The sequence below is a fragment of the Equus caballus genome, chromosome 27 (genome assembly GCF_041296265.1).
Source record: "Equus caballus isolate H_3958 breed thoroughbred chromosome 27, TB-T2T, whole genome shotgun sequence".
Taxonomy (NCBI): domain Eukaryota; kingdom Metazoa; phylum Chordata; class Mammalia; order Perissodactyla; family Equidae; genus Equus; species Equus caballus.
The window spans coordinates 33,330,958-33,356,470 of NC_091710.1; the positions used below are offsets into that span (position 1 = coordinate 33,330,958).

At 42.1% G+C, this 25,513-nt stretch overlaps 1 protein-coding gene across 4 annotated transcripts in view; it reads left to right on the forward strand.

Annotated features, from left to right (window-relative positions):
• The window catches only part of MFHAS1 (multifunctional ROCO family signaling regulator 1), a 94,999-nt gene that overhangs the window by 2,984 nt on the left and 66,502 nt on the right, over window positions 1-25,513 (forward strand). The window lies entirely within an intron of this gene.

Consider the following 25,513-nt stretch of genomic DNA (forward strand, 5'->3'; position numbering starts at 1 on the left):
GTGGAGAGAGGGCCGTGGCTCTTCTGTGGTATGTTTTAAGATGTGTTTTGTGAAGGTATTTGTTTCCCGTGTGGCAGATTATTTGCTTAACCTCACAGGCTCCCCAGGAAGGCTTTTCAAGGTAAATACAGGGGGCTTTGGGGACAAATCAAAGGCAGAAGTACGTAAGCAATATGAGATGCAGTCTCAAGGGTCAGACTTTCAAAGCGGGTTCCAGACAGAACATTTTCGACCTCGCTTCCCTCTTCCCAGTTTAGCCCACCATTCATGGAAGGAAACGTCAAGTGGTTGGACAGAAGATGGAGCGTGTCTGACACTGGCCTCTTGCTCAGTCTGGGTTATAATGCGTGTTAGACACATCTGGAATGAGTGCTCTGAGTTTGAGATGTCTGTTGTCATATTCTTTGTTTAAATTCAGAGTGTGAACAGAAAGTAAAAATTATTGCTCCTTTTTCTTAAGAAATTCCATAGAAGAATGTTTCGTAATCAGGGTGAATCATGTGCTGGTTAAGATAAAAACTTTAGTCTGTAACACGGCTGGATCCTGGGGTGGCTGTCTCACCCGGCACGCTCCAGGGCATGAGAGAGGTTACTGAAGTCTCTGAGGGGAGTTTCCTCGGGTATTTCCTGGCGGTTTTGTGTTTTACAGACATCTCAAGGTTTGGTTTTTGGTAAGTGTTAGGGAGTGGAGCTTTTTGGAAGTACTCTGTAAGAGATGAAAGGAACAAAAAGCGACGAGAGTTTTTTTCTTTTTTGGGGAATGTTTTCCAGCACACTTCCCCACCCCTGCGCATTTTTGAACCATTATAGATGAGAGAGAGAATTCCAAGATTAGTGGGATTTTTGGATCCTGGTTATTTGGTATCCTGAGTCTTTAGTTGGGATTGTGTTCATTTCTTCACTCTGGAGCAAGTCTCTAAACAGTGCTGATTTTTGTTAACAACATTCTAAGTGTCCTAAGGACAAACCCAGTGATAGCATCATTGCCAGTTTGTCCCCTCGGTCCCCCACCCCCAGGGTACATTGAGCAGTGATGAAATGGAAGCCTACATGCCACTCCGATCTTTGTCCTGGTCTGAATGGAGCTCATAATGGTATCAGGAAGGAATTGGACACCAGTATTTCCAAAGGTAACATCTTTCCGTTGCCGTGGATCTAGGCCAAGTTTAATTCTTCAGTTTGAAAGAAGCTCCCTTATTCAGTTACCAGTCCCCTGAGCCATCCGTTCTGTGTGATTGTGTGGTGTCTTGTCACAGTCGGTGACTTGATAGACTCTTCAGTTTGTTATATATTTGCCATTGTATTTTATTCATGAAAGCAGATACTTCTTTATTGTGTTGCTCAATTGAATAAAGTGGTTGAGAGTTACATATTCACCGAGTAGCTTATTGAAGGGGCTGCCTAAAGCCAATTCTTAATCCAAAGATGGAGCGTCAGTAAAACTGATGTTACTAACAACACAGGGAAGGACATAGGTTATTGAACAGGTAAAGATCTGTGCAGAGGAGTTCCAAGAACTTTGAAGAGCAAACAGTGAGGTTGGAATTTTTTTCCTAATGTCTTTATTTTTTTTTTTGACAGTCATAAATTCCACAAACAAGCTTGTCCCCAGATGCAGAAATGAGCCTGTTCTCTTGCTATTGTTTTGTGTTTGTCTTTCAAAGGAGGCACACCTGGTGTGCAGTCCAGACTCTGAGGAAGAGATGATGCTTTTCAACATAAAAAACAAATAAATGGTTGAAAATGGTCAAATTATCTTATATCTTGAGTAGGAATAAATCATCAGTTGTTTTTATAATATAGTCTCTACATTTCTGTCTTAGTTATGGTCAAAGAAATGTTACCTTTTTTTCATTGGTTTAGGATTGTATTTCTTCCAAAAGTAGCAAAGGGCACAAAGTAGGGGGAAAAGATGATAATAGCACATTTGTTACATTAAGACGACAAGGAAGTAACTATGTTTGGTGATGGATGTTAACTAGACTTATGGTGGTGATCATTTCACAATATTCACAAATATCGAATCATTATGTTGCACACCTGAAACTAATATAATGTTACATATCTCAATAAAACAATTTAAAAATAAAGAAAGAAGTCAGGGGAAAAGAACACATATTCCTCTTTCATATTTTTCTGATAGCTGTCATTTGTTAATAATTGTCGCAATGCTGGAAGATTTGGGAAGAGCTAAAATAATAAAAAGATGGAAAGTGATGTAAGAACAGAATTTTAATGTTGGGTGTTCAATTAGGGCATCCATTTAAAAGTACATTCATCGAGTCTCTAGATTATTAAAATATATTTTAATTCAGCATAAACCTTTGAATCTATTGGTAGCCTTTGTCTTTTTTAAGAAGTCATTTTGTTCTTTAGAGACATTAGAAAAGTTGGTTACTTAGTTTTACATGTTATTAAAGTGTCAAGTTCTCCTGTAAACTGATAATTTTATATACAGTAATAAACTCCTGGATTTCTAATTGTTTCAACTTTGGGACATTAACATTAAATAGAAAATTAGTGTCTCCTTTGCTCTTATACAAAGAAACATAGACTTGCATTAATACCTGTTAAAATGTTTTTTTGCGAAAAGCCTTTTTTGGCCTTGTCTCTGTCAATAGGACATTGAATTTTCTGGCCTGAGCTGTGCCCAGGTAGTTGGCCTAGGCTGTGTAATCCTAGATTTCTCTTTTCTGATTTTGGTGTACAAAAGAAATGCAGTGTTTTAGAAAACTCTCAGCCAACAACCTCTTGATTTGAAAAGTTCTTGTAAAAACAGATGTACTCACGTTGTCAGAGAGATTACCTGTTTATCATATTTAAGGTGAATGGGTGAGTGACAGGCGATGCTTCTGGAAACTCTAAGGAGGCCTGTGAGGGAGCCTAAATGTCAGGTGTGTGAGTTGGCCTGCTTTCTGCAGGACTGACCACACTGCCAGCATCCGCCAGCCAGCCTCTCTCCTCATCGCTTGATCAGATAGTCTCATCCTAGAGTAAGTTTCTTCTTGTGGGATATTTTATTTATGCTTTTGTTCTTTTCTACCAATATGACCTCTAGACCAGAAAAGCTGAATACTCCTGAGGATGATGAGTGGTGTATTGAGTACGACGTGGAGGCTGGGACACAGGTCTGCTGCAAGATTCTAGTGCTCTGATGCTCTATTTAAGTGGTCGAGCGAATGCTGTGTGTTTTCAAATTGGAAGATTGTGCCTTAGTGAGTTGAACTTGGGTTGAGTGTGATTTTTCACTAAATATCCTACTCTCCAAATTGTTAAAGATCGTTTTAAAGAATAATTAGGAAGCACCACAAAGCAGTGGACAGGGAATTCATATGTGGTCTTCTTTGTTTTCGATCTCTTTCATTCCCTCAGTTGCTGGATGCCTTTCCACGTGTTCCAAGGCCACTGCCTTCTGCCCTTGTTCAGTGCATGCACACTGCGTGTGTTTCTGAGGCGCTCAGTGTATTTTGCCTTGTTCTGTTGGTGTTCGTGTCTGTCATCATATCTCTTTGATGACCTTCCCCGCTTGCTTCCCCTGGGCAGGAGACACGCCCCAAGCTTTGTAGCTTCTCTGAGTCTCTCAGATGTTTGCTGACTGATTGTTTGTTTTTTTGTGAGAAACATCTTTTTTTCTTTGTTACGTATTCTGTCAAATTCCCAGGTGGTACCGTAGTGATCATCTTGCTTTGTCCTGTGTCCGAACTTCCCTCCCTCGCCCCCCGAATGTCCCTCTGGTGTCCCCATTGTGACCGGATTACTGGTCTTTCCCTTGAATGGGCCCTTCATTTTGACCACTGAAGCAAGGCAGAATTCTTGCCTTGTTATGTCTCAGTTTGAGAGTTCTGCAGTTTTAGCGTGACCTAGTTGTTTGGATTGAATTAGTCATTGTTTTTAATTTCACAAAGCTTATTAAATATCTTTTTAGTTTAACTTTATTAATATTGATGCCTCTGGGCTTTTATTTTTGTGAACAGTCCTCTTTGAACTCTCTTGGGCTTCGTTTCATATAAAAATCAAACCCTTAATCACGCAGTGGGAGAAAGAAATACCGTGCATGATAGAATTCAAAGACTTGAAAGGCCTTTGGAGTGTTCAAATTATTCTAAGTGTTAGGTGTCTCTTCTTTAAACTCTAGAAAAGAATCTCAAGTCCATCTCTGCACAAGTAGTTTAGAGTTCCCTAGAGAAAGTATTTTTTATTTGTTAACAAATGTTATATGTCATGCTCTGCCGCCTGCTCATCTTAGTCCCCAGGAAACCTTACCTGATTATTTTAGTTTAGGCATTTGCTTCATCTTAACACCTGAAACATTTATAGGGCATGCTTCACAGAGTTGTTTTGGGAATTAGGTGAGAGGATGTGTTGAGGAAAACGATGATTCCTCCTGTCTCTGTAAAGAAGTCGGGGGCTTCTGCTCCATTGTACAGAATGGGCGTGGGGGCTGTTATTGGAGTGAACGTTTCTGGCTACTTTCTCCGTGCACCCACTAACTTGCTTCTCTCCATGGGAGCCTGTTTTCTTTATGGACCTGGCCATCCATCTTTTAGGATGCTCTTTTTTTAAACCATGGGGCAGGCGCTGGCGTCATCTCCTGCCCTCTCTTGTCTCCTGCAGCCTTGGCACTCCTGTGCCCAGGGGTGGAGAGGAGAGTTGCTTTGTGTTTTCATGCTCTATGGAAAGTGTTCCAGGTAGGGTCTGCTTGGGGCAGGCCCAGCCAGCTCTCTGTTCTTTCTGGTTCAGCAGCTCTGATTGCAAAACCAGTTGCTGGATGCTTGTCAGGTTTACCCTCTCCGGGGGCTGGCCACCTTCACTTTGGCAGGGAGGGAGGAGGAGGCCCCAGGTTGGCCTGCATTCCCCAGTCCTGCTCTAGCCTTAGTGCAGCTGACGCTCTGATCCCCATTTGGCTCCTCCTGTCTGCACAGCCTGTGGAACCCAGAGTGATTGACAGGCGTCTCAGACAACCATAGAATACGTAGGATGCTGTGTCTTTGTTGAACCGTAAAGACCCTCTCCTCTGTGAGGCATGGCAATATCCCTCTGCAGCGTTGTACTCGCATCTCTGAGTTCTCAGGTTTCCTGTGCTGGCACAGCACTCCCGGTTCAGTGCCTGGCACAGGGCTGAGTGGGCAGAAAGGGCTCAAAGTGCATTGGTTATTTTTAAGAACTCAAGAAATGCTAGTGTTTCTTAATTGGTTCCTTGGCAAAGTGCTTTTTTGGGTTGTTTATGATGTTCTGTATCTTAAAGTGCATACTTTAAGATAAGTGTGTATAATTTTCCCATGCGATTTTTCTGGAACATACGTTCCTGCCCTCTGTAGACATCTCCTCAGTCTTAGAGAAGTGGGGGAGGCGTGGGCAAAGGACAGCTCATCAGGATGCCAAGGTGAGTGACGTGCAGGACCTGCAGCAGAAAGCCTGCTCCCCTCGACCTTACCCTGGCTCTCCTGGAGACGGTCAGCACCCCCTCCCCAAAGCCTGCTGTTTCATAGCTCGCCTTTCTAACTAACCCCAACCCTCCCTTACACTGGCCTCTAGACAGGGAAAGTGTGGACGGTGAGGGAAGTGAAGGTGTGATGGTGGCGGCAGGAAAGAAGACTTTTTCCACAGTTCGTACCAGCTGTTTCGCCTTCTTCCAAGTGCAGTTACTTTCCAGAAACTCCATACGGGGTGAAGTTGCTGGTTTGAATCCATGGAAGACCATGGAAGAGTTGGCTGACTGTCCTGCAGGCAGAGTTGGTTCCATATATACTGTATATTATGGATAACAACTCCCAGACACCATTGCCAGTGGGGCTGACTTATTTGTGGAGAGGGAGGAGGAAAAATTTTCAGTTATTTTTATTTTTGGCACTGAATGCTTGAAAACATTTTCCTTTCCTCAACATAATCTCTAAGCAGAAAATACTGATGCTATGTTTCTTAAAGAGTAAATTAGTGAAAAACCACCAGAAAATTTTTTTTCTTTAGCTGTAGATTTGCAGAAGGCAAAGAATACAAACAGAGAAAGAATCGGACGGGGGAGAATGGGAGTAGGATGAAGGCTCCGGGTACTGGTGCTGGGTTCGCATGGGCATTGTGAGCCTGGAGGCCGGTTCACTGGCCTCAGGAAGGAACTTCCTGCTAGACAGGCAGCCCTAGGCACCCAGGCTGTTCCAGCTGTTTCCTTCGCTTTTGCAGATCTGTGCTCAAGGGCACTCGGGAGAAGGCAGGAGGAAAGGAAGTTGTGTCAAGACTACTCTTTGGAGGTTCCTGTTTTGTGTGGGCCTTTCTGCTTTTCGGATGGTTTGGCTCACTGGCTGCAGCACTGGTGTCTTCGCCTTTGCTTTCTTCTCCTTTTTATGGAGGTGAAATTCACGGAACGTGAAATTGACCATTTTTAAGTGAACAGTTCCATGGCACATTCACAAGGTTGCACAGTCACACCTTCAAGCCAAGTGCTCCTTGAGGCAAGGAGCAGGTGAGGTGGATGGCTTCCTTCCTGGGGTGAATGGACTGGGAATTCTTTTGCCAGGCTCTTTGTGGCAACTCTTCTTCTAAAGCATGATGTAAGGAGAGAGGGCTTTTTAGGCTGGACCTAAAGATGCCACGTTGATGAACATCTTGTACCATGGCTGCCAGGAGAGTCCTCTTACTTAGTGTTGATGGGAGAGCAGAAAGTAGGACCATGGGGCCTTCTGGTCTGTTCTGTGACATGTGATTTAATGGGGGGAGTGACACATAAAGAACACATTAGAAGAGAAGCGCAAATAAGTACTGTGTAATTACTATCTTCTGTTTAATGCTTTTTTTCCGCATAAATTTTGGGTAGAAGTCTAGAATGATTGGCAAGTTCATGGACACATGTGAGGGTTACGGGGATGGGGTTGCGCTGTTGCAAAATTAGGTCATTAGCAGATTACACAGACAAGTGTACCATAAGTTTATTGGCTGAATTCTGTCATTGATCACTGTTGAATACCTGCTGTACACAGAAGTCTGCACTGAGCTGGGAGTTTTAAGAGAATAAAATGAAATACATAGCCGTGGCCACAAGGAGCTGAGTTGGGCTTTTGGTTGACGTAATCCTTGATTCCTGTGTATGTGGATTCAGACCACAAATGGAGAAATTTCATTTGCATGTTTGAGGAATTATTGGAAAAAGAACTGGCTTTTGATTTTCCCAGGAAAAAATATGATTGTGCTGAGAAAAACGAGCTACAGCTTTGAATTTGCTTGACACAGATGCGTCAAGCCCAAGTCATTCTTTTCCGTCGATTTTCAGTTTGGATCATTTGTTTGCAAGAAATCTCAGGCAGATCTTGAGAGGATGCTGAAACAGGAAAATGCCTTGTATCTGAGGATTCCTAAAAACTTCCAGAATGAATCAGCTTTTTGTTTTTTGGTGTTTTTTTGAGGCAGATTAGCCCTGAGCTAACATCTGCCGCCAATCCTCCTCTTTTTGCTAAGGAAAACTGGCCCTGAGTTAACATCCGTGCCCATCTTCCTCCACTCTATATGTGGGACGCCTGCCACAGCATGGCTTTATGAGCACTGTGTAGGTCCACACCTGGGATCCGAACCAGTGAACCCTGGGCCGCCAAAGTGGAATGTGGGAACTTACCCATTGTGCACCAGGCTGGCCCTTCTTTCTTTTTTGTTTTTTAAAAGAGGGAGTTTAAAAAAGTAATGGAGAGAGAAAATATAAAATTAGCAAAACGATATTTCTCCTAGATGCTGTTGTTTGACCTATCAACTTTCTTATTGTTTCAGTAAGATTCGTATTTTTCATGCCATAAAGGTTATTGAATTAATCCTCACATCAGTCTTTCTAAGGGCATAGGGTTGGGGAAAAATAGGAGAATCAGTGATACTGTTGAGTTGTCATCATGTTCTAGGGACGGTGCTAAGTGCTGCTTGTGGGAGATCTCATTTAATACTCCCAGCAACCCTAGGGGTGGGTATTGTCATTGTCCTCATTGTCAGGGGGAGAAACTGAGGTTCAGACAGTTTAGCGAATTCCCCAGGGTTAGAGCGCTCTGGGATTTCAGCCTGACCCTCTGCTCTCCCTACTGTCCTGCCCTGCCTCTCAAGGTGAAGTAGCCCACTGCTTTCTAACACGCACAAACTCACTTCTTCCTCCCTCTTTCCGAGTGTCCATCCCATGTCACTAAGTGCTGGGCGCTGTGGTCAGTGCTGGCATATGGGCTCTGAAAATGCATGGGACGCGCCCACACGGAGAGCAGCGGAGGTCACTGTCGGGTGCAGGGAGAGGTGGGGGTCTCAGAGAGGGGTGCCCGTAAGGGCTACCCTGCAGCTGAGTGGTAAAGGGCGATTTCCAGTTAAAGGCATGGAGAAGTGGGGAAGAGTATTTCAAATTAGAATGGCATTTAAAAAGGACGAGGACACAGAGAGTTCAGCATGCTGTGCCTGGGGTGGGCATGGGTGCACAAAAGCATTTAGCAACGTAGTAAGGAAGAGGCTTCTGTGTTTGTTACATTTATGGACTGGTACAAGTTTGCTGGTGACCGCTGCTGGCCCGTAAACCGGAGTTTTGGAAGCATTGTCCTAGTCTGTTGCTTTTCCACCTGGCAGGGCTCTGTTGAGACTGTGGAGGAGATTTATGACTGGGAGAATGGAAGGGAAGTTTCAGATGGTTTTCTGAGACCCGTAATCAAGTCCTTGTTGGGCTGACAGACGCCTGTCCCGTAGATCCCTGTCTAAGCGTGCCACTGGTCACTTTCTCCATGTCTGAGAACTGACAGAAAAGGAGTGTTGGTTGTTCTAACAGCCAGATGGCCGCATGCCTCTGTAAGCCCCAGGAATGTACCCGAGAACATCGATTTTCCTTCCCCTAAATCTTACCATAACACATCCGGCAATAAAGGCAAACTTGGCTGCAAAACAATTAGCATTTTGTTGTGCACTGTTTCACTCTCCTTACTTTGTACTTTTTTTGTGACATCACAGACTGATTGAAAATACTGATTTTTATTAATTTTGCACTAATAGGATGCCACATTGTATGCATTTCATTTGTTTGGACACCTACCCCACTTTGACAGCATTTCCTTGCATCTTTCGTCATATCATCACTCGAGTTTGTCTTCGCTTGCCTCTCAATTCATCAAAATCTACTTGGTTACATTTTGACTGGAATCCAAGGAGGTGCACGACATTTTAAAATTTTACTTTATAGTTTGTTTCTATTTACTATATATTTTGACTTGAAACACTTAGACTTTTTCGTGGCATTTTGCAATGGAAGCGTTAACGTAGTGGTTAGATGCCAGGCCTCTTGCGGTGGACCCGTGGGTTCGAATCCCTTTTCCACCACTTGTTAGCTGTGTGACTTTGGGTGTCATAATAGTTTCTATCTCAGAGGGTGGTCCTGAGGGTGGAGTAAGTACATGTAAAATGCTGGAACAATGCCTGACACATGGCAAAAACCCAATGTCAGCTGCTGCTGCTGTTACCAGTTATTCCAGAAAGCGCAAGTCTAAACAAATATTTGGAAGTCTGATAAGCTTATGGATAAAACTCTTCTTTTTTCATAGAAGGAGAGTAATCTAGTGTGATCTCTATTCATAAACATCTTATGCTCTTTTAAAAATGCTTTTTCCCCCTTATTAAAACATATAGAAATTTTGGAAGGTAAAGGAAAAAAGAAAAAACCACTCATAGCTGATATCTAACACAATAATACATTTCTCTCTATGTCTTTTCAATTTTTCCCCCTTAAGCTTAGGTTTATTCAAATATATAGTCATAATCATATTGTATAAATAATTTAAATATTGTTTTTTTTAACCTAAGTGTCATGAATATGATTTCATGGTATTAGTATGTACACAGTAATTATAAATGCTTGCATAAGAGGACATCAAGGGGATTTTTACCTTTGTTTGTTTAACCATTAGACACTTAAGTTGTTTCAAGTTTTTGTTGTTATGAGTAATTCTGTGATGACTGTATTTCTTTATAAAAGCTCTTTCTTATTTGGGCAATATTTTCCAAAGTGGAATCACTGAGTCAAAGGCAAAGAATGTCTAAGAGCCAATACATGTTTACGTTGCTGTTCCTGAGGGGGACACAGGTCATGCTCCCACCTGCAGAGGATGCAACATTGGTTTCACTACCTCCTCAGCACGGGGTATCGTCTTAAAAATGCACTGACAATTAATGCAAAACAATATCTCACTGATGTTTCAAAATTTTAATTAGTGAACGTGAATGTTTTCCTCTATGAATGTTGCCTAATTATGTTGCTTCTTTTGTGAATTATCTGATCACGTCTTTTGGCATCATTTAATTTTTTTTTTTTTTTGGTGACTAGGATTTGCCCTGAGCTAGCATCTGTTGCCAATCTTCCTCTTTTTTCTTTTGTCTTTTTTTTTCGCTTGAGGAAGATTTGCCCTGAGCTAACATCTGTGCCAGTTTTCCTCTATTTCGTATGTGTGATGCCTCCACAGTGTGGAGTAGGTCTGTGCCCGGGATCTGAACCTGCAAACCTAGGCTGCTGAAGCAGAGTGCATGGAACTTTAACCACTCAGCCACAGGGCCAGCCCATTAATGGCTTTTTTTTTTTTAATCACAGTGATTTCTTATAATCACAGGGCTCAGTTTATATTAACGCTTTATATACTAAAGATAACCTTTTGTCTATCATACTTAAGTCGTTTATTTTCTAGCTTGTTTGCCTTTTTCTTGAGGAAGGTTAGCCCTGAGCTAACATCTACTGCCAATCCTCCTCTTTTTGCTGAGGAAGACTGGCCCTGAGCTAACGTCCGTGCCCATCTTCCTCTACTTTATATGTGGGACGCCTACCACAGCATGGCTTGCCAAGCAGTGCCATGTCCGCATCCAGGATCCAAACTGGCGATCCCCGGGCCTCTGAAGCAGAACGTGCACACTTAACCACTGTGTCACTGGGCTGGCCCCTTGTTTGCCTTTTTGATGTTTAAAAGCTTATGTTGTTTTGAAGTTTTAAATTTCATTCGATGCGATGTATTGATGGCTTACTTTATGGTTAAACGAAATATCATTATTTTCTAGGTGCAGAGAAGTAACAGAAAGAATCACATAGTGAACCATAATTTTTCTACCCATATAACCTCTACTGACAATAAAAAAAGTAATATCTGTATGTGGATGGTCTGTTGAAAAGCAAAAGCTCCTCTCTCATAGCCCCCTCCCCAGGTCTCTTTCTTCTCTGTAAAATATTTCTTGTGATTTCTTTCAAGGAAAAGAAAACATATGTTTGCATATATTTGAACTGAAAGAGATCAGGCTATATTCATTGTTCTGTACCTTGCTTTTGGTCACTTAAAATATGTTTTGGGAGATGCTTCTATATGAGCAGTTGTAAACCTACAAACTTATACACACACACAGAGCATAATATTCTACCCGTGGATGTTCTGTTTAGTTAGCTCTATACTGACAGGCTTTTGATCCTTTCCAGATTGTTTTATAGACTTTTAAGCTAAGTTTTCCACCTTCCAGAATTTTGAGAAATAATGAATTTTATTTCCTTCAGGGTTGGTTATCCCTTTCTGTGCTCAGAACACTGTTGAGATGCAATTAGAAAGAAGCAAATCTCTGAGTCAAAATGATGGGATTTAAAAAGGAGCTTGGGAATTATAAGAGCTTAACTTTGTGATTTAAAAGATGGATAATCTTTTTAATTGACTTTTGTGATGTATATTGGAATACCATTGTTTTCAGCGTAATTATGCATTTCACAGCTTAATTCATCCATTCTACTGTGATACAATATTTAGACAGCAATAATTACGAATCTTACATGTCTACAAATAAATATACCACTGATCAAAATAAGACAGTGGCAGAAAGAATAATGCTGTGTCCATGTGAGATATTAATGAAAAATAATTGATAATGAACTGTATCTCATTGACTGAAAACATTGCTTCTGCCTGTCTGCCTCAACTGTCATCTAAAAGAAAATCCACTTTGCCAGTGCGGCAGTTTTCATTTCTGTCCTATAACCAGCCCCAGAGTTCCACACCATTATACTTTTCATCCTGGTACCAGCAGGGGGTTAAAATTTAAGAGATTATTTACACTATTTGCTCTTGTGTGTGTGTAATGAATAAAGAATGGGTCTAACCTAGGACTCCAAAATGTGTTTGACCTGTAAACAGTAAACAATTAAATCCTGTTAGAGTTGCTTTTGTGTTTAAAGATACAAAATCACCAGTCAGGTTCTTGAAGAAAGGGATTTTTCACAGGGCTCATTGAAGTATTTGGTCTTTAAAATCCTCCATCTCATATTTAATGTCCGAATCAATGCAGACGCTATGGAAGAAAAGAGCATGCCACATTTTCTGAACATGTTATTTAAAATATATATTCTCTGGGGTGCTCTTGACTTCCCTTCGCCATACATCAGCATGGCATAGCTGTGGTGCCTTTCATTCAGCGGGCTTGTTGCTCATGAATCGCATGGGGAAGCACTAAAGAGAGATGTGAATTTTCCAGAAGAACATTGTGATGCCAAGAACAGCTCACTGGTCTGCTGAGAGCTGGGCTGTTTTGTGTGTGGGGTACAGTAACAAAAAATGGGATGCAAAGTCCCTGTAGGATGCATCTGTCCACTTGGCTGTCACCGCTTACCCCCAGATGGCTCCTGAGTGGCACGGCCCTGGTTGTTTCCCCATCTAGATTGGGCAGGTGTTCTTTTGATTTCTTTCTTTTATTAAGCCTCTGTGACTAGTATGCCTTTTCCCTCTCTCCTAGAAAAACACACATGTAAGCCCTCTGGTTACCATGTAATGTGCATTCTTCCTGGTTGCTACATTATTTCCATCTTCTCTCCTTGGTGTAGGGAGAAGGAAAATTCACTTGTTTTCTGTTTGGTCATTTCAGGAATTTGCCTTCGAGGCTGTTGGGCCAGGTCTTGATGCAGCTAGACAGAACTTTCCAGGTCTGTTTAGCCTCTCAGGCACTTCTCGAAGACTGTTGATGCATCCGAACTTGCCTGTGTGACACAGTGCAGTGTCAAAAGCTTACCCAAATAGCAAGGATGATTGTATCTTGTTGATTACCAGGGCTCTTAAAATTCTCTCCTGCTGAGCCAAAAAACAGGTGACTGTTTCCAGGAACCGATCAACTGCTGAGCTCCTGGCCCCAGGTGTTCCGCACGAAGGTTGGAATACGCATGCCATGCCTTTTTACAGTTCATAAATTTTCTGATTTATTGTGCCATTTGTAATTCGAGACATGTTCCTTCGTGGGAGGATTTCCACTGAAATGAGAACGCGGTGTAAACCAGGAGGGAGAGTCGGGAATGAGAATGGTGGTCAGTGTTCTTTGTTGGAAAAGAATCCTGGTCCTTTGGTTGTAGACATATATTTGCTTTTGAAGAATCTGGTGGTGTGTCGGTGGCTTTGTTCACATCCATACACAAACGCACGCTCTCTTGCCTTCTAAGGATGCACGTGCACGCATTACGCAATAATTGTATAATGCTTGGAATCTGAGTGTGTGCTGGGACTTAAAGTATGAATAATTTTCCGCTTCGTCTTCCTCCTCCTCTGACTTAGCTCCTTTCTGTAGTGGGACAGATCTTCACCTCAGGGAGACTATACAGTTTCCTGTGGAGGGTGGCATAGGACAAGTGTCCTTTAGCTATAGCTGGAAATGAATACTGCCATGTAGCTTTCTTGCTTTGTGTTAAACCAGCATCAGAGAAAGAGGCCAGACATCTTTTATTTTTCAAAGCCAGTGGATTATCGAGTAGAGAAGCCTGGACCTCTGAGAAGCCAACCTGAGCCTCAGTTTCTTCATCTGTAGATGAGGAGAAATAATTCTCACAAACAGGTCCTAAGCATTTGCTCCTGCTGTCACAGCCTCCTTAGCTGTTGTGAGGATTAAATGAATTAATAGATGCCAAGGGTCCAGAGTAGTTGTTACCATATAGTAAGTGCTCAATAAATGTTAGCTCATGATCTTTTTTTTTTTTTTTTTTTTGGTGAGGAAGATCAGCTCTGAGCTAACATCTGTGCCAGTCTTCCTCTATTTTGTATGTGGGACACTGCCACAGAATGGCTTGATGAGTGGTGTGTAGGTCCGAGCCCAGGATCCAAACTCTTGAACCCGGGGCCACCAAAGTGGAGCGTGCAAACTTAATCACTAAGCCACCGTGTGGGCCCCGTGATCTTTGTTTACAGGTAAGGAACACTAAGACAGGAGGGCTGAGTGACTTGGCCAGGCGCACACGGTAGGTGGTAGGCCCCCAGGCTCCCCTCCTCCAGAACTGATGCTCTTTGTCACCACCCTTTACTGCCTCTCAGGAAATGGATGACTTTCCACCTGTCAAAAATGAGGGTTGTTTGAATGGAAAACAGAATAGCGTGTGTGAAACTCTGGAGTGCTGGACCATAAACACTGACTGGGAATCTGCAGTGACGAGGCGTTAGGCAGTCATGGGGAGTCGGGCTTGAACAAGGCCCTGATCTCAGGAAACTGCGGGGAAGTGGAGCAAGCAGTAAACCTACAATTGTCCTGCTGTGTAATAAATGCCACAATGAAAAGAACGAAAAGATCTCGAGAGGCCAGGAGAGGCCTGAGGAGGGGGCTTTCTGGAGCCAGGTGGGCGGGGTTGGAAGGTTGGGAGCAGGAGGCGATGGTCAAGGACTTTCTGCAAACCCCCAGGGCCATTGAAGTGGAGTAGGGGAGCAGAGGAGAGGGTCGTACACATTACTGGGAGCCAACTATGTTCCTGAGCCCTGCCCATCCCATGGACATAGTTTTTAGCCTGTCTACCTGATCAGCTAAGATTTTTTTTCACCAGAACAGAACTCTTGGAGGCTCGATATAAAGCTAAAATCTTTTTCTTTGATTTGATGGCTTTTTTTTCCCAGGGCGAGAGGGAAATATTGAAGGGTCAAATGAGGACGCTGTACATTTGGTCAAACTTTTGCACAACATTTCCATTTTGTAAGACTACTCAGGGCGACAGCATGGAAGCTGGACTTGAACGGAGCGAGAATGGAGTCGGGGGGACCATGTTGAGGTGATTCAGACAGTACACGATACAGGCCCCCAGGCAGGTCCTTGGAAACGGAGGAGACGGCCTAGGAGGACTCCACCTGGCTGTGACATCTTCGGCATGCCCAGTAACCTCTCTGGGCTTCAGTTTCCTCCTGTATGAGGCAGAAGGTATGTCTCTTTGATTTGGGCGTAAGGGATGGGATGACTTTCAACCACACTGGGAAGAAAACTGGGGCATTTATTTTTAAAACAGAAATGATTTGTGAAGGCTAATTTCCACAGAACTGATATATATTGGCTGCTGATTTAATTGGTTTACTAGAGTCGTATAGGCGCCCTCCTATGATGGGTACCAAGTGAATTCTAGAGGATTTATAGTCTTACATTTGTAAGTAATGTCATTTGCAGCAGAATAAAGTTCCCCATTCGTTCTTAAATTTGGAAGGGTTGCGTAGAAATAAGAGACTTTATAAATATCCAGTAAGCTTTCACCACTTTAAAATATTGAAAGGGTAAATGATGCGGGTGGGGGCTTGCTTTGCATCATGAATTATGCATGCAGCACGCCCAGCTCTTCTTTATGGCCGTGCATAACGAATCATCTTTTGTTCTAGCTGATTTTCACTGGTGGTGCTGTCAAAGAGGAGGTCAGAGCGAATGCATTAAAGAGATCTGTTCCGTGCGGGATGCTCGTTTTTTGCTGTCCTGCTCTGTTAGTTGCAAACGCTGTGCTTTGTTTGTTCATTATCAAATTGGTCCACAGTAGGATGGGATTTAGGGACAGTGGGAGGAGAAGCCCCTGGGGTGTTGACAGCTGCGGGGCGGGCTGGCGACGGAGCATGGCGCGGGCACCTCCTCTGGGTTCACTGCACCTCTAAAGCAGTTCTCTTCTTGCCCCCCCCCTCCTCCTCACTGCACCCTCATTAAATGCTCTGTGTAAGAGCGGGTTAGGCCTTACCTACCTTTTAACCTAATAATAATAATAAAATAAATTGGAATAAATTATTAAGAACGTGCCTATGATCTTTTCTCCCACTAATTTTCTCTAGACTCTAGATGCAATTAGAGAGGCTTGAAAACAGGAAACGCAGCAGAGAATTAGCTTGTGCTTTTTCTGTCCTTCCCCCCTCTCCCCTAGCAAAGATTCCTTTAGGATCTGAGTAAGAGATCAAAGGTACTGTTTAAATTTCACACGTGAAGTCATGATGACTCTAAGTGGAAGCCAATGGGAACAGTGCTTATTTTAGTCATTCATCACTGCTTCCTGGAGTGGAAGCGGCCATCAACTTCCTGATGGCGGAGCCTCCCAGACGCAGGTGTCATGTCTGGCTCATCTGGAGTTAATTAGAAAGGGCTTACCCATGTATTTTATCATGGGTTGGGGAGCTGTCTCATCTTCCAGGAACTGAGGTGATCGTCTGTGGCCTGAGCCAAGGAAACATCTAAATAGTTGAGAAAGCTCCAGATCGAGGCGAGCTCCGGGCTTCCTGGCCCCCTCTGAAGTACGCATCTCCCGAGGACCCGTGCGCATGTGGTAGTCAGAGTTCCTTCCGATTAATAGTCAGTTGAAGAATGTTGGGGCCATCCTTCTCAGTGGTTCATTATGGTTTTTAGCTCATACTAGATTGAAAAAAAATTTGCAGGAAAAATCATTTACCTTTGTTTGTCTGTGTTAACTAAAAGACATGACCCTGACTCATGCAATATAGAGAAATGGGATAACATCCAGAGTTAACACATAGGTAGATGTTTGTCAGGATATTTGTTCCCTTAATCCTGTATTCAGACAGCAGGACTTTACTGAGGCCTTCTGGCAAGGTACAGGCGCCATGGGAGAGCCAGCAGGAATAGCCCTTGGAGCCTGTCCTCAGGGACCTTGGTCCAAAAGGGGAGGTCGGGCTGGTGACACCTGCAGGACATTGTACGATGATTCTAGACAAAGCGCCATGAGAGTTCAGAGGAGAAAGATGCTCCTTCCACCTGCGTGGGTAATGGAGGAATTTGAATTCCACTTGGTAGAGGTGGGAAGGGCGTCCTGCCTAAAGGACAGAGTTAAAATGGTGGTTTTTTTAATTCAAGAGAAATCATCAAATCTGTGGGCCTTTAACCTGTTAACTAAAAAAGTATCGTAATTCACAATTTTTGAATTACCATTAGCTCGTTATCATGTAATGACGCTTTGCATTGCCTTTAAAATCCTGGGGTTGAATTAATGATCATAGAGTAGAAACATTGATTGTTTAAAAAAATTTTCCATGTGACACATATAAGGAGGCACATACGAATCTCCTTTTATTTTTACGCTATTTTAGAAACATTTATTTTTTTGCTTTCTTGGGAACAGTTAAAAGCATACTTTTAATCGTGTGAGATGATATTTTTAGCCTGTGCCATAAAAATGTGACAGAAAGTTGATATGGTGAAGAATTTAGTGGGTCTCTCTACACTGTTAACCACTGTAATTTTGATTAAACCGTAGCCCGTATTTAATTGCGTTCTCTGCCAGCACAAACTTGAGGAGCTCAATCCATCTGCTTTATTATCTTCTTTCCTTTAGTCTGAAGGCCTGGTTTGTTTCCCCTCCTCTATTACACTAATGCATCTTAGTAGTACAGGAAATACTGTGAATATATTGTGTAGCTGCACTACCGGAATGCTGAGAGTAGATCATATCAAGCCATCTCTCTCTCTCTCTTTCTCTTCCTTTCTTTTTTTTTTTTTTTGGCCCAGTGTCACCTTCTAAGTTTATAGTTAGTTATTTGCAAATGATGGGATTATACTTTTAAAATTGTCTTGTATCTGATATGCATTTCCCTCTTCTCAATTATACAAGGCTAATTATACAAGTAAACTGCACTTCCTTGACTCATGAATTCATATCATGATTTTATTTTAGGATTCCACAAGGTGATTGCTTATTAGGGTAGCTCGCAAGACCAGAGAGATCCAGTAGTAATATGAACATTTTCCATCATACTCGTGCTCTTCTATCTCACGCAGAAAATAAAGGAAGCAGTCACCCAGAGAATATGGCGGAGATTGGAGAAAGAGAAGAGAATCAGTGGCCATTTAGTATCACTGACCCTTTTTACCAGCTCTAATCTTTACTAGGTAACCATAGCTCCCTCTTCTAAGTCCCTATTCAAATACCTGAATTTATCTTCTGGAAAAACCGTGATCAGTTAGGGAGAGCGCTTGCTGCAGATAAGGTGCCGGTCGAGGGGCTGCTACTCAAATGGGTAAAGAGGAGCCTCCCAGCTTCCCTGGCTCTTTTTCTATCTTCTTCCTGCATAGAGAAAGAGAGTAACAAAGCCATGTCAGCCCGCAGTAAAGCTTTCCCCAAACTGCCCAGCCAAGTCCCAGGGCACCCAGCATTTCAGCATCTTTGTCATCACCTCCTTTGAGGTCGGCACCATTTGGTGCTTTTCTGTGCCACGTGTGCGAGGAGGGGTGTGGAGGACATCTCTTCTGTTGTAGGAGTAATCCTTGTCCTAATTGTTCTGTCTTCCCCAGGGAAATAATAGGGCACCAATTGTTTTATCTAAACTGGGCTTCTGGCCTTTCTGGACTGTGAAAATTAAATTTGTCTGAGATACTGAACGTCGGATTTGAGAACAAAAACTAGTTGGTCTAAGGGGCTGTCTGGTTTAATATTGGTAACCTGATTTTTATAATAATTGCTAGGAATTTTAGAGAAGTTGTAGACTGCTCACCTTTGACAGCCTAAGATTTGACGGTTGAGTGATGTAAAATTGTCCTCAACAGTCCCTTTCTACAGTGAAGAGAAGTTGTCCAGAGAGTAATGAATATCACGTGTCCTTTGCTGTTTTTCAGCGTGAGTCCCCTTCTGTAGGGCTTTCCTGGACGGTGTCCCTGGTTGGATTAGTGGTGCATCTGAGTTAGATGGACTCCTACCTCCTCCGTCTCCACCTTCTACCCCATTCATCTCTCTACCCATTTTTCATCGTTGTATCCAGGGGTTTCCAATTTTTGCCCTTTGAGTTCTGTTTCTTAAACTAAATGGAGCTAGGTTTTTATGAGGAAGCAGTTTCTAAGCGTCTCTTTTTTTTTTCTGCTTTTTCTCCCCAAATCCCCCCAGTACATAGTTGTATATTTTTAGTTGTGGATCCTTCTAGTTGTGGCATTAAGCTTCTCATTTTGAGCGTGAAACTCTTTTTTTCTAATCTAGGTGGATGCCTAGTTGATTTATTCAGAAACTAGATATCCTTTTTAGTAGCTAATATGCGATTCATTCGTAAAACCAAAAGAAATCTCAGGTAATCTTTTTGATGAGAAAATTTCGCTGCTGTGTTGTAGAACCTTATAACATCTTATCTTAGTCCCTGTTTTCTTTCTCCTTCCTTTCCTCCTTCTCTCCCTCCATCCCTCCTTCTCTCTCTTTCCTTCTTTATTTCTTTTTTTCAATAGAACCTAGAGCCTTTAGGTGAGTTGAAAGGTAAAATGACTGCCAAATGACGCCAAGTCCTAGGGCTTTTTCCTGGGATGCAAGTGGGAAAATTCATGTTATGTGATAAAATAAATTTCAAAATCATCTGGTAGATAGCTGGTACAAATTACAGGAAAGGGATAGCTAATTTCAGACTTATTATGGTTCAATAGATGATGTAAATATATGTTTGAGTAATTTAGGAAAAAGGAATTTGAAAAGTGATTTCACCAAACCAGTTTTTGTACTGTTCTGAATTTTGACCTATCTGAAACACATCAAGGTCAACTTGAGAGTATTTAGAATATGAATTTGGTTCAAGGAACATTAAATTTATTTTTGCTTGGTAATTTTTCATATGAAGACGTGTGAGGGGGGGATGGGGAGAAGAGGTAGAAGAGTGGGGGCAGCGCCATTTTGTTGCACAATTCCATTGCTGGCAGTGTGAGCAGTGGCCCTGGAGCAGTGCCATGAACAGCCCTCTGGGCCATTAGTAGCAGGCCTGGTTGGGGGTGAAGTGGAACTATCTTTGTTCATTCATTTCTTCATCCGTGGTTATGGCTGTTGAGGGGGAAAGTCCAAGCTCAGAGTGAACCAGGTCACAGTGTGGATTTAGGACCAGCACCCCAGGAATATCAGTCTCTGAGGCAGGCCAAAGGTGTTGGAATCCAGTAACCAAAACTGAGGTTGGGAACTTTTTGGTAATGTGGTCTGGAAAAATCTAAGGAGTAGAGACCAAGAGTCCAGGGGGTCATGGCTGGTGGAACAAGAAAAGAGCAGTAGTGGTAACAATAAAGTGACAGGCTATCCTTGGTGAGGTCAACTGGGAAGGAATTCTTTATGCCCTATCTAAGCAAGAAGTAGATGAGGGGCTTTGGAGCCCCACTGGTATGTGTGGAAGCAGCCATTCTTAATTTTAAAGGGAGGGGGCTGATATGAGGCCAGCCCAGTGGTGTAGTGTTTAAGTTCCTGCGCTCTGCTTCAGCAGCCCAGGGATTGTGGGTTGGGATCCCTGGCACGGACCTACATGCTGCTCATCAAGCCATGCTGTGGCGGTGTCCCACATACAAAATGGAGGAAGATTGGCATAGATGTTAGCTCAGGGCCAATCTTCCTCACCACAAAAACCCAAAACAACAACAACAACAACAACAAAATGGTGGGGGATAGAGTGAGCGGTAACATCAGTTGGTGGTCTTCTGATGTATCCATTGGAAGTGAATTGTTCTGTGGGGAATCAGTCACCAGTTATTAAATTACTTAAAAATAGTTATTCTGAGTTGAAGAATTTGCCTCATTTTAAGGCTTCTTTTGAAGCTACAGTAATTAAGATAGTGTGGTATTTGTATAAGGACAGACAAATAGATCAGTGGAACAGAGTAGACCCATATGTATATGTTTAATTGATTTTTGACAAAGGTATAAAAGTAATTCAATGAGAGAAGGAAATCTTTTTCAACCAATGGTGCTGAAACAATTAGATCTCTATATTCATAAAAACAAACCTCAACTCATACCTCGTACTGTACACACAAATTAACTTGAAATGAATCATAGATCTAAATGTAGGAGCTAAAACTATAAAATCTTACAAAGAAAGCATAGGAGAAACTCATTGTAACCTTTGGATAAGTAAGGATTTTTTTTTTAGCATAGAAACTATATAAGAAAAATTTTGGCATATGGGACTTAACATTAGAAACTTTTGTTCTGGGCCAGCCCAGTGGCACAGGGGATAAGTGTACACATTCTGATTCGGTGGCCTGGGGTTCGCTGGTTCAGATCCCGGGTGCGGAGATGGCACTACTTGGCAAGCCATGCTGTGGTAGGCATCCCACATATAAAGTAGAGGAAGATGGGATGTTAGCTCAGGGCCAGTCTTCCTCAGCAAAAAAGAGGAGGATTGGCAGTGGATGTTAGCTCAGGGCTAATCTTCCTCAAAAAAAAAACCAGAAAACTTTTGTTCTTCGAAAGACCTCTTAAGAAAATGAAGAGGCAATCCATAGTTCAGGAGACATATTTTCAAAATATATTTCTGATAAAAAAACAAAACAGAACTTTTACAACTCAATAATAATAATAAAACCCAATTAAAAACTGGGCAAAAGATTTGAATAGACACTTCCCCACGTAGGATATATGAATGACAAATAAGCCTGTGAAAAGATAGCAGCATGCTTAGTTGCTAAAGAAATGCAAATTAAAACCACTAAGAGATATGCTCCATACCCCCTAGAATGGCTAAGATTACAAAGACTGACCATCCCAAGTGTTGGTGCGGATTTGTAACAGCTGAGGCTCTCCTGCATTGCTGCTGGGAATGTAGAATGAGATAACCACTTTTGGAAACAGTTTGATAGTTTCTTATAAAGTTAAACATACATTTACCATACAACTCAGGAATTTCACTCCTTGGCCCAAGGGAAATGAAAATCTATGTATAAAAAAAGAAGTATAGGGGCTGGCCCGGTGGCATAGTGGTTAAGTTCACGCGCCCAGGGGTTGTGGGTTCAGGTCTTGAGCACAGGCCTATGCACCCTTTGTCAAGCCATGCTGTGGCAGCATCCCACATACAAAATAGAGGAAGATTGGCACAGATATTAGCTCAGGGCCAATCTTCCTCACACACACACATGAAAAAGATGTATACACAAATGTTCATAACAGCTTTATTCATAATGGCCAAATTCTGGAAACAACCTACCTGGTGAATGGATAAACAATTGTGGTTTTAGTTAGCAATAAAAAGAAATGAACTACTGATGAAACAGTGTAGATGAATCTCAAAAGCCTTGTGCTTAAGTGAAGGAAGCCAGACAGAAAAGAGTACGTCTTGTGTGAATCCATTTATGAGAAATTCTAGAAAAGGCGAAACTGCTATAGTGACAGAAAGCAAATTAGGGGCGTGATAGTGGTGGAGGTGACAAGACTGGATACATTTGTCAAAACACATCAAATTCTACACTTAAAATTAGTGAGTTTTATTATATGTAAATTACATGTTATTAAAGCTAATTTAAAAATAAGTTCCGATTAAAGTGATTTCCTTATGTATCCTGAAACACGTTTTTTTACATTAACGTAGTTTATGCCTTGTGAGCTATCCTTTGTATATGAGTATTTTGTAAGTGAAACGTACGATGAAGATAAATCTAGATTTTCCAGCTTAGTTTGTATGATTGGTTATTTTCTATTAGAATGAACTGTGTCAAATTGTTGATATCCAGTAAATTTTGACCTACAAAATCGGCAATTTCATATGGTTCAACTAATAGAAAAAATTTTGTTTGCTTTCTAGTTCATTGGAAAGACTTTTGGCAGTGGTTCCAGCTCAAGATTATGTGGCAGTGGTTAGGTTTCAACAGTTTTGTAAGACAAAAAGCCTAAATCTTTTGTTCTAAATTAGGTATTTCATTTTCCCTCATTTCACTTTAATTCAGTTCAGTAGATGCTTCCTATATCTCTACTGCATTCAGGGCACTCTAGTTAGAATTCCGGTGGATGGATATGAAGATGAGTTGTCCCTGCCGGAAGGAATTTAGGTGATGAAATTAAAAGACATGTACAGACTTTGTCATAATAATCGGCACTGTGAAACTTGACTCTCAGTTGTTCTTGTCTCCATTGCAGTAGTTATAAGAACGTATTTGGGTTTTCTTGCTGAAGAAAGAAGTGGACTTGTATACACAGACACGTATGCGTGTGAGACTGAAGAAAACAAGACCGGCAGTTTGCCTGAAAATCAGAACAGTCTGTCAAGAGCAAGCCTCTCTTAACCTTTTTTAAGAAGAGCCTGTATAGTTTGCCCTTACTTAGTGGATGACCTCGCACTGACTCTTCCCTTAGGTATTTGCTGAATGCATTGGGCCATTAGTCATAAGTGAGATGATCGGTACTTAAGGAGGCTTGCTTCTGGGTGTCTTCATGGCCTTATTTGGAGTGCAGAAGATGTTGGGAAAGTGCTGTCATTTCATCCTAAGATTAAACTTCCTTGTTTGCTGAGACGCCGACAGGGGCCACACTCAGCATCAAATGAAGAATGCCTGGAAACTTCTAAAGACCTATTCTAGAGAAGTCAATACAACAGTGTGCCCGGGCTGGTCAACTTGATGCCCTGTTTTCTTATGTTTCTAAGTGGAGACCCATCCAAGCAAAATGGAAAAGAACAGAATGCATGCTTTCCGTTTCCTGACTGGCATATTTTCTCCCTCTCTTTTTCTAGTAGTTAAGTACAGAGGCCTGAGTCGGCAGGTGATTATTCTTTGCATGTGGAATAGAGCTTATCCTAGCAATCAGAGCTGAGACTGTTGACACACAGCACATAGGCTGTTGTCTTTGGACATCTGCCACAGAAGCAAGTGTACCCAAGAAATGATGTTATGTACGTGGGATGGGTTTCCATGTTTTGTTCTGTGCTCTCTCTTTGGAATCCTAGGTCTGTGTGTGTGTTCCCTCTGACAATAGCCTTTGTTCTTGATCAAGGATTTGCAGCTCTGAGCGGGAGCAGGCATAGCCAGGTTAAGTACTTTCGTAGTTCTCTTGGTGGCATTGTGGGCCAGTAGAAGAGAGTACTGGCTTTGGAGCCAGCCAGATGTGGTTTCAAATCCTAAATCCTCCACCTAAGTGTTAGATCCTGGGCAAGTTATTTAATTTCAAGCCACCACTTTCCTTACCTGAAAAATGGGATTAATACCAGATGTCACTTAAAACTGTTAAAAAATAAATGCTAAGTCCTAATATTCTTTTTTAAATTATCATATAGTAAAATTGACTGTTTTGAGTGTACAGTTCTATGAATTTTAACTCATATGTAAATTCCTATAATTGCTACCACAATCAGGACACAGAAAAATTCTATTACCCCCCAAAAACTCCCCCTGCTGCCCTTTTATAATCACTTCCTCCCTCCATCGCAAAGACTTATTCTTGAAAAGGGTCTTGGGATGTAGATTATGCTTAATTTATATATCATGTCACCCCAAACTAAGGAAAATCTTTAGCTTATGATAAAAAAAATATATATGTTAGGAATTCCTTTTCTATGTTGTGGCAGAAGTGTATGGGAGGGCACTATGTAATTTTTTTCTTCTGCCTTCACCTCTTTCTCAGGAAATGCATAATCCTGCACATTGGAAAAACTAAACTCCAGAAAATCTAATTTCAAAACCACTTCCTCGGCTTTGAGGTTCTTTCTGATGAAATCATACATTGATAGGAAATTTAACAAAACTGTTTTGTACCACCTTTAACATCAACTCCAACCAAGATTGTAAAATATGCACTTTTTCTGTAAAATCCTCCATCTTTTGAGGCAGAGTTCTTTGAAAAATGGTATCTGCCCCTAGGTTACTTGCATTCTTTTTTTTTTTTTTTGAGGAAGATTAGCCCTGAGCTAGCATCTGCTGCCAGTCCTCTTTTTGCTGAGGAAGACTGGCCCTGAGCTAACATCTGTGCCCATCTTCCTCTATATGTGGGATGCCTGTGACAGCATGGCTTGCCAAGTGGTGCCGTGTCCACACCCAGGATCCAAGCTGGCAAACCCTGGGCCGCCGAAGCAGAACATGCAAACTTAACCGCTGTGCTACTGGCCGGCCTCCGTTACGTGCATTCTAATTTAAGAGAGAAAACGGAGACAAGCCTTCCTGTCTGTTGTGGCTTGAATTGTGCTCCTGTCACAAAAAGAAATCTTGGAGTCTTAGTCTCTGTACCTCAGAATGTGACCTTCCTTGGAGATAGGGTCATTACAGAGTACTTAGCTCTGTTCCTTACCTCTGTTAAATGAGATCTGTAGAGTGAGCCCTAATCTGATATGACTAGATGTCTTTATAAAAAAGGGGAAATGTGGACTCAGACGTGCTCACAGGGAGAGCCACGTGAAGATGAAGGCAGAGATCAGGGTGGTGCAGCAGAAGCTGAGGAATGCTAAAGACTCCCAGCAAACCACCAGAAGCGAGAGGGGAGGCATGGAACATTCTCTTTCTCAACTCTGAGTGGTACCACCCTGCTGGCACCTTGATCTCAGACTTCCAGCCTCCAGAGCTGTGGGACAGTACATTTCTGTGGTTTAAGCCA